Source organism: Crinia signifera, chromosome 9 (genome assembly GCF_055691185.1).
Source record: "Crinia signifera chromosome 9, ASM5569118v1, whole genome shotgun sequence".
NCBI classification, from domain to species: domain Eukaryota; kingdom Metazoa; phylum Chordata; class Amphibia; order Anura; family Myobatrachidae; genus Crinia; species Crinia signifera.
Genome location: NC_139225.1, coordinates 35,912,004 through 35,927,241, shown reverse-complemented (window position 1 = coordinate 35,927,241; position 15,238 = coordinate 35,912,004).

The window sequence follows — 15,238 nt, the reverse complement described above, 5'->3', positions numbered from 1 at the left end:
GCATCCTACGCCACTCTGTACCCTCCCTGCATCCTCCACCACCCCGCATCCTACACCACTCTGTATTCCCCCTCCCTGCATCCTCCACCACCCTGCATCCTACACCACCCTGCGTCCATCCTCTCTGCATCCTACACCACTCTGTATTCCCCCTCCCTGCATCCTCCACCACCCCGCATCCTACACCACCCTGCGTCCACCCTCCCTGCATCCTATGCCACTCTGTATTCCCCCTCCCTGCATCCTCCACCACCCCGCATCCTACACCACCCTGCGTCCCCCATCTCTGCATCCTACGCCACTCTGTATTCCCCCTCCCTGCATCCTCTGCCATCCCTCATCCTACACCACCCTGCGTCCCCTCTCCCTGCATGCATCCTACGCCACTCTGCATCCCCCCTCCCTGCATCCTCCACCACCCCGCATCCTACACCACCCTGCATCCCATCACTGCATCCTACGCCACTCCGTATTCCCCCTCACTGAATCCTCCACCACCCCGCATCCTACACCACCCTGCGTCCCCCTCCCTGCATTCTACGCCACTCTGTATTCCCCCTCCCTGCATCCTCCACCACCCCGCATCCTATGCCACTCTGCATCCCCCCTCCCTGCATCCTCCACATCCTCCACCACCTCACATCCTACACCTCTCTGCATCCTACGCCACTCTGTATTCCCCCTCCCTGCATCCTCTGCCATCCCTCATCCTACACCACCCTGCGTCCACCCTCCCTGCATCCTACGCCACTCTGTATTCCCCCTCCCTGCATCCTATGCCACTCTGCGTCCCCCCTCCCTGCATCCTACGCCACTCTGCATCTCCCCTGCCTGCATCCTCCACCACCCCGCATCCTACACCACCCTGCGTCCCCCCTCCCTGCATCCTACGCCACTCTGTATTCCCCCTCCCTGCCTCCTCCACCACCCCGCATCCTACACCACCCTGCGTTAATCCTCTCTGCATCCTACACCACTCTGTATTCCCCCTCCCTGCATCCTCCACCACCCCGCATCCTACACCACCCTGCGTCCCCCCTCCCTGCATCCTACGCCACTCTGTATTCCCCCTCCCTGCATCCTCCACCACCCGGCATCCTACACCACCCTGCGTCCCCCCTCTCGGCATCCTACGCCACTCTGTATCCCCCTCCCTGCATCCTACGCCACCCAGCATCCTATGGCACTCTTCGTCCCCCCTCCCTGCATCCTACGCCACTCTGCATCCTACACCACCCTGCATCCCCTCACTGCATCCTACGCCACTCTGTATTCCCCCTCCCTGCATCCTCTGCCATCCCTCATCCTATGCCACTATGCATCATCCCTCCCTGCATCCTCCACCACCCCGCATCCTACACCACCCTGCGTCCCCCATCTCTGCATCCTACGCCACTCTGTATTCCCCCTCCCTGCATCCTCTGCCATCCCTTATCCTACACCACCCTGCGTCCCCTCTCCCTGCATGCATCCTACGCCACTCTGCATCCCCCTCCCTGCATGCTACATCCCTCATCCTACACCACCCTGCGTCCACCCTCCCTGCATCCTATGCCACTCTGTATTCCCCCTCCCTTCATCCTCCACCACCCCTCATCCTACACCACCCTGCGTCCACCCTCCCTGCATCCTACGCCACTCTGTATTCCCCCTCCCTTCATCCTCCACCTACCCGCATCCTACACCACCCTGCGTCCCCCCTCTCTGCATCCCACGCCACTCTGCATCCTCCACCACCCCGCATCCTACACCACCCTGCATCCCCTCACTGCATCCTACGCCACTCTGTATTCCCCCTTCCTGCATCCTCCACCACCCCGCATCCTACACCACCCTGCGTCCCCCCTCTCTGCATCCTACGCCACTCTGTATCGCCCTCCCTGCATCCTACGCCACCCAGCATCCTACGGCACTCTTCATCCCCCCTCCCTGCATCCTACGCCACTCTGCATCCCCCCTCCCTGCATCCTTCACCACCCCGCATCCTACACCACCCTGCGTCCCCCCTCCCTGCATTCTACGCCACTCTGTATTCCCCCTCCCTGCATCCTCCACCATCCCGCATCCTACACCACCCTGCGTCCCCCCTCTCTGCATCCTACGCCACTCTGTATCCCCCTCCCTGCATCCTACGCCACCCAGCATCCTACGGCACTCTTCGTCCCCCCTCCCTGCATCCTCCTCCACCTTGAGCCAGATTGGCTGTTGGCATCTCCATGGAGACGCCAAAAGCCAATCAGGGCTGAATGCTTCCAAAGCACACCCCCCCCCCCCCCCAGTCAGTGTGGGGTGAGCTGCTGCAGGACATGAGAGGCAACGCTGGAACCTGGAATTTATAAGTAGAGGTGTAAAATTAGTGTGTGTACAATAAACTTTTACTTTTCACTGTGTCTGTTTTATTTCAACATTCTTTTTACAGGTGGACTACAAGTCCAAGGGTTCCCATTAATGGCCCGCCGCATGCTGGGATTTGTGGTTCACCAGGTCCAAGCATGTGGGGGGGGATGCCTGCTGGGACTTGTAGTTCACCTGCAAAAAGCAATGTTTTGCTTGCGTGATTGTACCATATCAGCCCGGCGTCCACCGCCCAGGGACACCGGGGACAGCCCCGGGCTTCAGCCCTGGAAGGGTGAAGCCTATTAAGGCGGGGGGGGTTGACTCCTTTATTGGGGGGGTCTTATCTCACCCAGTGACCCCATCCAGGGCTGACCAGCCACAATGAGCATGATACGGCCGGGGGACCTTTCGTAAAAAGTGTCCCCCGGCTGTGACATGACACCACAGGCTGTTGGAGCCCGGTGCTGGTTCCAAAATATGGGGGACCCCCAGTTTTTTAGTCCCCTGTATTTTTGGAACCAGAACCGGCCCAAGTGTCCGGGGCTGGTTTCAGAAATACGGGGGAACCCTAATCTTTTTGTCCCCTGTATTTTTGGAATCATGTCAGGCTCAATGAGCCCGGGGCTGGTTATGCTCAGGAGGGGGAACCCCATGCCATTTTTTTCTCACCCTTTGATTCTCATCTGTATAATTACCAACTAATCATATTTATGTCCATTTTTTTATATATTGCAGACTTAATTTAGATATGGAGAATTCATGTGTACCCTGTCCCCCCACTGTCCCTGTATGTACCCTATGCCCCCGTGTGTACGCTGTGCCCCCCGTGTGTAAGTTGACCCTCCCCAGTGCCCCCCGTGTGTACGCTGTGCCCCTCGTGTGTATGCTGCCCCCCCGTTTTCGCGCTGTCCCCCTCCCAGTGCCCCCGTGTGTAAGCTGTGCCCCTGTGTGTACGCTGTGCCCCCCGTGTGTTTTCTGTGCCCGACTTGCCCCCCACATGTGTACGCTGTGCCCCTCCCCCTGTGTACACAGTGGGGAAGTACGCGGACACCCCCCCCCCTGCAAGCCAGCCTCGGGATTCCCAGGATTTGCGTTCACAGCGCAAGTCATCATGATTTCTTCAATGTCTCTACTCCTGGACAGGACATGTTTCACCCTGCTCTGTGCCGTTCCAGTCCTGGCTGCTGGAGGGGAGCAGAAGAGGAGAACCACGCGGTGCCAGCAGCAGAAGGTTAGAAAGCTCAGGAGAGTGCACTGAAGAGCTGAGGGGGAAGAAGGCTGCAGGGAACCTGGAACCAGAGGACCGGACAGGATGAATGAAGAGTTGCAGAGAGGTGAATCATCCAGAGTGTCCACCAGAAGCAGCCTCCTTTGAAGCACAGTGGGCCAGGTTAGTAGCTACTACATTCACATTCCACAGCCTATAACCCTACCCACACACACCCCCGCAGCCTATAACCCTAACCATACACACCGCGCAGCCTATAACCCTAACCATACACACACCCCGCAGCCTGTAACCCTAACCATACACACCCACCCCGCAGCCTATTAACTTAACCATAAACACCCTGCAGCCTACGACACACCATGCACACACCCTGCAGCCTATAACACTAACCATGAACCCCCCCCCCCCGCAGCCTATAACCCTAACCATACACACCCTGCAGTCTATAACCCTAACAATACACCTCCCCCCGCAGCCTACAACCCTAACCATACCCACCCTGCAGCCTATAACCCTAACAATACACTCCCCCCCGCAGCCTATAACCCTAACCATACCCACCCTGCAGTCTATAACCCTAACAATACACCTCCCCCCGCAGCCTACAACCCTAAACATACCCACCCTGCATCCTATAACCCTAACAATACACTCCCCCCCGCAGCCTATAACCCTAACAATACACCTCCCCCGCAGCTTATAACCCTAACCATACACACCCTGCAGCCTATAACCCTAACAATACACCCACCCCCCCCGCAGCCTATAACCCTAACCATTCACACCGTGCAGCCTATAATCCTAACAATACAACTCCCCCCGCAGCCTATAACCCTAACCATGCACACCCCCCGCAGCCTATAACCCTAACCATGCACACCCCCCGCAGCCAATAACCCTAACCATGCATACCCCCCGCAGCCAATAACCCTAACAATACACACACCCCACAGCATATAACCCTAACCATATAAACCCTGCAGCCTATAACACTAACCATACACACACACCCCGCAGCCTATAACACTAACCATACACACCCCCCGCAGCCTATAACACTAACCATATACACCCCGCAGCCTATAACCCTAACCATACACCTACCCCCCGCGCGCAGCCTATAATCCAAACCATACACCCCCCTACCGCAGCCTATAGCTCTAACCATACACACCCCACAGCCTATAACCCTAACTATACACACCCCACAGCCTATAACCCTAACTATACACACCCCCCCCAGCATATAAGCCTAACAATACACCTCCCCCCAGCCTATAACCCTAATCATGCATACCCCCCACAGCCTATAACCCTAACCATACACACCCTGCAGCCTATAACCCTGACAATACACCTTACCCCCCAGCCTATAACCCTAACCATACACACCGCGCAGCCTATAACCCTAACCATACACACACCCCGCAGCCTGTAACCCTAACCATACACACCCACCCCGCAGCCTATTAACTTAACCATAAACACCCTGCAGCCTACGACACACCATGCACACACCCTGCAGCCTATAACACTAACCATGAACCCCCCCCTCCGCAGCCTATAACCCTAACCATACACACCCTGCAGTCTATAACCCTAACAATACACCTCCCCCCGCAGCCTACAACCCTAACCATACCCACCGCGCAGCCTATAACCCTAACAATACACTCCCCCCCGCAGCCTATAACCCTAACAATACACCTCCCCCCCGCAGCCTATAACCCTAACCATACACACCCTGCAGCCTATAACCCTAACAATACAACCCCCCCCGCAGCCTATAACCCTAACCATTCACACCCTGCAGCCTATAATCCTAACAATACACCTCCCCCCCGCAGTCTATAACCCTAACCATGCACACTCCCCGCAGCCAATAACCCTAACCATGCATACCCCCGCAGCCTATAACCCTAACCATACACACACCCCACAGCCAATAACCCTAACCATACACACACCCCGCAGCCTATAACACTAACCACATAAACCCTGCAGCCTATGACACTAACAATATACACCCCGCAGCCTATAACACTAACCATACACACCCCCTGCAGCCTATAACACTAACCATATACACCCCGCAGCCTATAACCCTAACCATACACCTACCCCCCGCGCGCAGCCTATAATCCAAACCATACACCCCCCCCCACCGCAGCCTATAGCTCTAACCATACACACCCCACAGCCTATAACCCTAACTATACACACACACCCCAGCATATAAGCCTAACCATACATCTCCCCCCACAGCCTATAACCCTAACCATGCACACCCCCAACAATCTATAACCCTAACCATGCACACCCCCCACAGCCTATAACCCTAACCATGCACACCCCCCACAGCCTATAACCCTAACCATACACACCCCCCACAGCCTATAACCCTAACCATACACACCCCCCACAGCCTATAACCCTAACCATACACACCCCGCAGCCTACTGTATAACCCTAACCATACACACACCCCACAGCCTATAACTCTAACCATACACACACCCTGCAGCCTATAACCCTAACCATTCACACCCTGCAGCCTATAATCCTAACAATACACCTCCCCCCCCCGCAGTCTATAACCCTAACCATGCACACTCCCCGCAGCCAATAACCCTAACCATGCATACCCCCGCAGCCTATAACCCTAACCATACACACACCCCACAGCCAATAACCCTAACCATACACACACCCCGCAGCCTATAACACTAACCACATAAACCCTGCAGCCTATGACACTAACAAAATACACCCCGCAGCCTATAACACTAACCATACACACACCCCGCAGCCTATAACCCTAACCATACACACACCCCACAGCCTATAACCCTAACCATACACACACACCGCAGCCTATAACCCTAACCATACACACCCCCTGCAGCCTATAACACTAACCATACACACCCCCTGCAGCCTATAACACTAACCATATACACTCCGCAGCCTATAACCCTAACTATACACCTACCCCCCGCGCGCAGCCTATAATCCCAACCATACACCCCCCCCACCGCAGCCTATAGCTCTAACCATACACACCCCACAGCCTATAACCCTAACTATACACCCCCCCCCCCAGCATATAAGCCTAACCATACATCTCCCCCCACAGCCTATAACCCTAACCATGCACACCCCCAACAATCTATAACCCTAACCATGCACACCCCCCACAGCCTATAACCCTAACCATGCACACCCCCCACAGCCTATAACCCTAACCATGCACACCCCCCACAGCCTATAACCCTAACCATACACCCCCCCCACAGCCTATAACCCTAACCATACACACACCCCACAGCCTATAGCTCAAACCATACACACCCTGCAGCCTATAAACCTAACCATATACACACACCGCAGCCTATAACCCTAACCATACACACACCCCGCAGCCTATAACCCTAAACACACACACACACACACACACCCCCCGCAGCCTATAACCCTAAACACACATACACACACACTACAGCCTGTAACCCTAACCATACACACCCCACAGCCTATAACCCTAACCATACACACCCCACAGCCTATAACCCTAACCATACACCTCCCCCCCAATAACACTAACCATACCCCCCCCCCCCCGCAGCCTATTATCCTGACCATACACACACCCCACAGCCTATAACACTAACTATACACACACCCTGCAGCCTATAACCCTAACCATACACACAAACACACCTCGCAGCCTATAACACTAACCATACACACACCCTGCAGCCTATAACCCTAACCATACACACACATCCTCGCAGCCTATAACACTAACCATACACACACCCTGCAGCCTATAACCCTAACCATACACACACACACCCTGCAGCCTATAAACCTAACCATAACACACACCCCACAGCCTATAACCCTAACCATACACACACACACCCTGCAGCCTATAAACCTAACCATACACACACACACACCCTGCAGCCTATAACCCTAACCATACACACCCCACAGCCTATAACCCTAACCATACACCTCCCCCCCCAATAACACTAACCATACCCCCCCCGCAGCCTATTATCCTGACCATACACACACCCCACAGCCTATAACACTAACTATACACACACCCTGCAGCCTATAACCCTAACCATACACACAAACACACCTCGCAGCCTATAACACTAACCATACACACACCCTGCAGCCTATAACCCTAACCATACACACACCCCGCAGCCTATAACCCTAACCATACACACACCCCACAGCCTATAACCCTAACCACACACACACACACCCTGCAGCCTATAAACCTAACCATACACACACACACCCTGCAGCCTATAAACCTAACCATAACACACACCCCACACCCTATAACCCTAACCATACACACACACACCCTGCAGCCTATAAACCTAACCATACACACACACACCCTGCAGCCTATAACCCTAACCATAAACACACCCCACAGCCTATAACCCTAACCATACACACACACCCTGCAGCCTATAAACCTAACCATAACACACACACACACACACACACACACACACACACACACACTGCAGCCTATAACCCTAACCATACACAGCCCCTGCAGCCTATAACCCTAATCAAACACACACCCTGCAGCCTATAACCCGAAACATACACCTCCCCCTGCAGCCTATTACACTAACCATACACACCCCACAGCCTATAAACCTAACCATACACACACATCCCGCAGCCTATAACCCTAACCATACACACACCCCGCAGCCTATAACCCTAACTATACACCCCCCAGCTTATAACCCTAACCATACACCCCACCCCCGCAGCCTAAAACCCTACCCAAACACCCCCCGCAGCCCATAACCCTAACCATACACACACACACACATTCCCGCAGCCTATTACCCTAACCATACACACCCCTCAGCCTATAACCCTAATCATACACACACACCCCGCAGCCTATAACCCTAACCGTACCCCCCCAGCAGCCTATAGCCCTACCCATACACCCCCCCCCGCAGCCTATAGCCCTACCCATACACCCCCCCCGCAGCCTATAACCCTAACCATACACTCCCCCCCCAGCCTATAACCCTAACCATACCCCCCTCCCCCCACAGCCTATTACCCTAACCATACACACCCCACAGCCTATAACCCCCTCAGTGCCCCCATGTATACTGTCCCCCCCTCTCCCTTCAGTGACCCCATGTGTACACTGTCCCCTTCTCACTGGCCCTTGCGGCCTTCTCCCCCCACACCTCCTGCCCGCACCTCTCACGAGGCCGACCAGTGACCGGTAGCTTTCATCTGCTCGGGGGCTTCTCAACCGCTGACCGCCCCTCCCCGTCCTGCACAAACTGGCTAGGCTCTCACTGCGGCTTCCTTCCTACTACTGCCTGCTCTATCAGACCTCAACTAACCCCCCTTCTACTCCCGCACCCCCGGCACTGCACCTGCCTGGGCCAGTGCAGATTCCTCTGCCCGCTGTGGGCTCTGACCATGACCCAGCTCTTTTCCACCGGCTCCATCACCATCCTGCCTGAGCTTCAAGTGAGGTCTGCTGCTGATACGTTCATTACTTTTATTTAATTGGGACACCAGCACCTTAGGTTACATTGTTTTACCATTAATTACATGTGATTTATGTATATTTTTGTATATGACTTTATTATGTGTTTATAAAATATTTTTGTTATTTCAATTGAACTGAGTCTTGTGCCATTATTGAAAAGGGGGACCTATATTACATTTAGTTTTCAACTTTAATCAAAGGTATAATTGCTAATGCTGTGACAGCTTTCCAATTATCTTTTATTTCTTACAAGCTGGTTTGCTTGTTGTCATATGCGGCTTTCCTTGGCTATTATTATTTTTATTCAATATAGCACCAGAGGTATGGTGTGACTCATTACCTCCCTCCCTTTTTTTTAGACTAAAATAGGTCACATTTCTCTTAGCAGAATTTGATCGTACCCAAAAAACAAACTTGATCATTGCACAAAACCAAAATGGCCCCGGGAGGGCTGCTGAGTATGCACGAGTCGTGTATAGCTCCTGCCCTGGTCCTTTGCAGGGAGGACTATGGGAGGAGGCACATGCGCAGCAGCCCTCCGCAGGGAGCCTGCCGCCCTGGTCACCCCATCGACACTCACCTTAACTCTGGCGATCCATTCTGGAGACAGCACCACTGCCATGCCAGAAGGGGGAGGCCTGGCTCTGTGTTTCCTGCTCAGCATCTGCGGACACTGGGGAATAGGGGAGCGGCTGCCTGGAACTCACTGCTGGAGGGGAAACCATCAAGTCAGACAGAAGGAGCAGACTGGTCCCCATCTCCGGGAGGAACCCCCAGCCTGGTAAAGTTCCATGACCTGGTAGGGTCAGCGTGTCATGTATAGGTAGGAATCATTGACACCCATAGCCTATCCATACATTCATATACGCGCAAACACACACATATATGTAGCCTATCCATACATACTCACACACCCGCAGCTGATCCATGACCTGGCAGGGTCAGCGTGTCATGTATATATCATTTGTAATTTGATCTCTGCCCCAGGCAAGGGGCGTGGTCTCATTAAAATGGACATGGCCTCACCGGAGAAGACTACCTTACACCCCAGTTTTTGGCTCTTCACAAACAGACCTTTGCCACCACAGGAAAAACATTTTTTCACCATATTAAGCCCCATACAGTAATGTCCCCTGCACCATATGCCCCACACTGCAATGCCTGTGATACATTATGTCCTAAAGTATAGCTTCTACACACTGGGTGTCATGCTCATTGCCAGTGCTTTCATGCTCTGGGATGGGTGTCATACTCCTTGCCAGGGGTTTGTAATGCGTGTAGCCAGTGGTAATGCTTGTTGCCAAGGGTGTGTTATTGTTAAACATTTTTAAAAATCCAATGTTTATTCTTACAGTGAAATTTTACATTTCTGAATAAAAAAAAAAATAATTGAAAAAAAGCTATGAAATTCCATTGACAAAAAACCTTACGGTTTCACATGTCCCATTAAGGCTTCTTAAACATGATCTGGCATTTCTGAAACCTGTTGTAACTCTTCCACTCAAACTCCAAAAAGCAATGAAATTCCGATCATTAAGGCTGGCGCCTTAATGGACGTGTTCCTTGCGCAGTACAGATATGGTACGCCATCACAGCCTGTGGGTAAGTGCAGATTCAGCACTCTCACAGAGTGAGATTGCTGTCACTCACACAATGGTGGAGCTGCTAATTCACAGATTTGTGTGCTCATTGGAATACACACATGCAGTCTATGCAACTGAAGGTCTGAGCAGTAAACAGAGCAGAGAGGATGGGGTAAAAGTGGTGTTGATTGGGGTAGGAGGCAGTGTGGTGCGGATGGGGAATAGAAATGCGTAGATGGTAGGAAGGCTAAGCAGCACTGATGGGGGACTAACGAAGCAGATGGGTGGAAAACAGTGGCACAGATCGGGGAAGGTAAGATAGAGTGATGCGATTGGGTAGGAAACAGAGGAGCAGTTGGAGGAAAGACAGCACTGATGGGGGAGGGGGTTCGGAGCAAAGGGGATAAAGGGAAAACAGAGCAGTACAGATGGAGAGGGGAGACAGCAGTGCAGATGGAAGGAAACTGTGTCATGGATGAGGCAGGCAGAGCAGCATGGATGGAGGGGGAGACAGAGTACCACTAATAGAGGGGAAGCCAGTGGCACAGATAGAAGGAAACAGTGGCACCTGTGTGAAAAGACAGGGCAACGCAGATGGGGAAAGACACATTGGTGCAGATGAGGGAATACACACAGCAGTAGGTATCGGGGAAGACAGAGCAGCATGAAGGTGGGAGAAGAAAGTGTAGATGCATAGTAGTTGGGAGTATTATAGTTTTTGCAATTATGAAAGATGTTTCTGGTAACTGCATGTGAATACTAAATGAAATGGATATACAGTATGTTGGACTCTCAGTGGGATAGTTCTAGTAATAGTGTTTATTCTAGCACTTGCTATCTTTGAAAACCCATGCAGTTCCTCTACCCTGTCTGGGGTGTTGCTGTCTGCTGTAGTGTTTCTAGCACAGGTCTGGTTTGCAGTGCTGATATACAGATCATACTGTGCTAGAAGCACTACAGCAGACAGATACACCCCAGGCAGGGAAGCGGAACTGCATGGGTTTTCAAAGATGGCGGGTGATAGAATGAACACTATAGTAACTCAGTGGGCTAGACCGTTTTAGATGATTGCAGGTACTTATTAGGATGAGTGCACCACATAACTGTTCAGACCTTCAGTTGCATAGACTGCATGTGTGTATTCCAATGAGTATTGGCAGAGTGTATATAAGTACGTGCAGTGTGGTTGTTAGACCTCACACTTAGAAGATATAACCAGTTTGAAGGGTTTATTCAAGTGGCAGGCTTGTAGGTTACAACAGTACTTCATGTGTTAACTTCAAGCAGTAATACAACTTGTACATTTGGTAACGACAGTCTCTGGTTGTTACTTAGCTGTAGCGTTTTGGCGCGTGCAGGGTAAATGACAGTCTGCTGGTTTACGCTGCGGTATCTCTCCCAGTCTCGCTGCTGCCAATGATGACTGATCTCCCTGTGCAAAAGGTCACGCTGGTAACGGGTTTACAGCGGGGACTTGCTCCTATGCGCTCCGGTGCACGTGGAGCTACAAACAGCATGGACGGAGTCACACACGATCTGAGGCACACTCTAACGCGGGGACTTCCTCACAGGAAAGAGTAACGCTGCCAGCAGGGTCAGGGGTCTCTGCCCTGCTATTCGCTTAAGCGACCTGTCACTCAGGGTGACGCTTAACTACGTTGGCTGCAAGGGGGAAAGGGAAGACTGTAAGTCTCACACTAAGCAGTGTATGCGGAGACAGGCGCTGAGCGCTGCAATCTAACACTCCCCCTCGCTTAAGGCTGTCTTCGGCTACATAAAAGAACTCAATACAATGCTTTGTCCTTTTGTAATACCTGTAACCGAAAATATGGTTAGAGAGAAAAAAAGACATTCAGAACATCAAAAACTTCAAATCAACATTTTTGAACTTAGACAAGTCCACAGTCCTTCACGAACTTAATAAGCAAGTTTCTCGACAGTCCTTTAGTAAGCATGTCAGCGACATTCTGTTCACTTGCAATGTATTCAACATCGATGGACTTGTTCTCCACTAGTTCTCTGATGAAGCGATGTCTTATCGCGATGTGCTTTGACCTTCCATGGTGCTTGGTAGTACAGGAAAGATCTATTGCTCCCCTGTTATCACATGCGATACTGATAGTCTCTTCTTCATAAAGTAGACCTAACTCACACAAAGTCTCTTTGATCCAGAGTGCTTCTTTTGATGTCTCTGTAAGAGCCATGTATTCGGCCTCAGTTGTTGAGAGAGCAACGGTCGGTTGTTTTCTACTCGCCCAACTAACTGCTGCTCCGGCCAGTGTGAACAGGTAACCGGTGTGGGAACGACGATCATCTTCATCTGCTCCCCAGTCGGCATCGCAGAAGACTTTCAAATTTGAATTGCTTGTCTTGGCGAATTTTAATTTCAAGGAACTTGTACCTTTTAGGTATCTCAGAATCCTCTTCACTGCGATCCAATGTTGTCTTCCAGGATTTATTGCAAATTGGCTCACCCGACTGACTGCATGAGTGATGTCTGGACGAGTTCCAATGCTTGCATACATAAGACTTCCAACCACGTTCTTGTAAGGGACATCTTGCATTTCCTCTATTTCTTCTTGTGTGGTTGGTGACATACTTTTTGTAATCTTGATGCTTTTGTCAATTGGTGTATTCACTGACTTGGAGTCTGCCATCCCATACTTCAAGATTGTTGCCTCGATGTACGTTTGTTGGTCGACTGTGACTGTTCCCTTTTGCAAGTTTTGAACAATCCTCATGCCCAACAGATGATTGGCTGGACCTAAGTCTTTCAACTTGAATCTCTGTTTCAGTTGATCTCTCACACTTGTGATGTGATCTTCGTGACCTGCTATAAGTATATCATCCACATAGACTGCTATGATGAACAACTTTTCTCCCAGAGTTTTGTGATAAAGGCAGTGGTCAGTCTCTGATCTAATAAAATTCATTTCAAGCAGTACTGTGTCCAATTTTATGTACCAGCAACGACCACTCTGCTTTAGGCCATATATGGATTTCTTCAGAAGACACACTTTCTCTGTCTGAAGTTCATTCTCATCATAATGATCTGGTGATTCCATATAGATCTCTTCAAGTAGTTCTCCATTTAGAAACGCTGAATCGAAGTCTAGTTGGTATAGCAGTAAGTCTTGTAAAGTGGCGACTGCAATTACTAATCTGAGAGTGTTATACCTCGCAACAGGTGAGTATATCTCCCCATAGTCAATTCCGGATCTCTGTGTGTATCCCTTAGCAACAAGACGGGCTTTGTAACGGGCAACTTCTCCGTCTGAATTTAACTTCTTGCAGAAGACCCACTTGTTCTTGACTGTCTTGTGGTTGCTTGGCCTATTTACTATGGTCCAAGTATCGTTCTCTCTCAGTGCTGATAACTCTGTGTCTATTGCAGATTTCCATTTCGCCCAATCACTGCACGCTTTCGCTTCTTGAATACTCTGAGGTTCACTGAAAACAATATTCGCATATTCTTCCTCATATCTTCTGGCTGGTATGCCCTTGTTTCTTCTTACAGAAGCTCTTTTAGTTGGTTCGCTTCCTCCTTCAGTATTTTCTGTTGCAGGTATGCTTTCTATTTCACATACCTCTACTAGTGCTTGCTTTTCTTGCTCTTTTGCTTTTGTGGGTGATGCTGTTTCTTGAAATATCACATCTCTTGATTTCAGGAGACGTCTGTTCTCTGCATCCCAGAGCCTGTACCCTTTGCTCTCCTCACAATAGCCTAGCAATATGCACTGTCTTGATTTTGGGTCAAGTTTCTTCCTTCTCTCTTTTGGTATATGTGCATAAGCTCTGCTCCCAAAGACACGGAGGTGACTGATGTCTGGCTTCTTCCCAGACCAGGCCTCTAAGGGGGTTTTTCCCTTCACGGCCACTGTAGGTGTTCTGTTTTTCAGGTATACTGCAGTAGATACAGCTTCTGCCCAAAAACTCTTCTCCAGGCCAGCATCGTTCACCATCGCTCGTGCTCTTTCAACGATTGTTCTGTTCGCCCTTTCACTTACGCCATTCTGTTCAGGCGTGTAGGCCATCGTCAGCTGATGCTTTATGCCATGCCTTTTTAGGAAGTCGGTTAGTACTTCATTTTCGTACTCTCCCCCATTGTCGGATCTCAGGACCTTTAGTTTTAGGCCCGTCTGAGTTTCCACTAGGTTCTTGTACTCCACAATTTTCTTGACCACCTCACTTTTCTTCTTTATGAAGTATACGTGTGTCATTCTTGTGGCGTCATCGATGAGAGTCATGAAGTATTTGTAACCACTGGTTGACTCCTCTTCCATTGGTCCGCACACATCTGTGTGCACCAGAGCTAGTTGTGTTTCTGCTCTGCCTGCTGACTTGGGAAATGGGTTGCGGGTCTGCTTGCCTTTTATGCAACTCTCGCACACAGGTCTTCCGGTGTCTTTCACTGTGATTCCTGTTGCCATCCCATCAGCTAATTTCTGGACATTATCATATCCTAAGTGTCCCAAACGTCTGTGCCAGAGCTCCATGGACTCATTTTCAGCAGAGGCT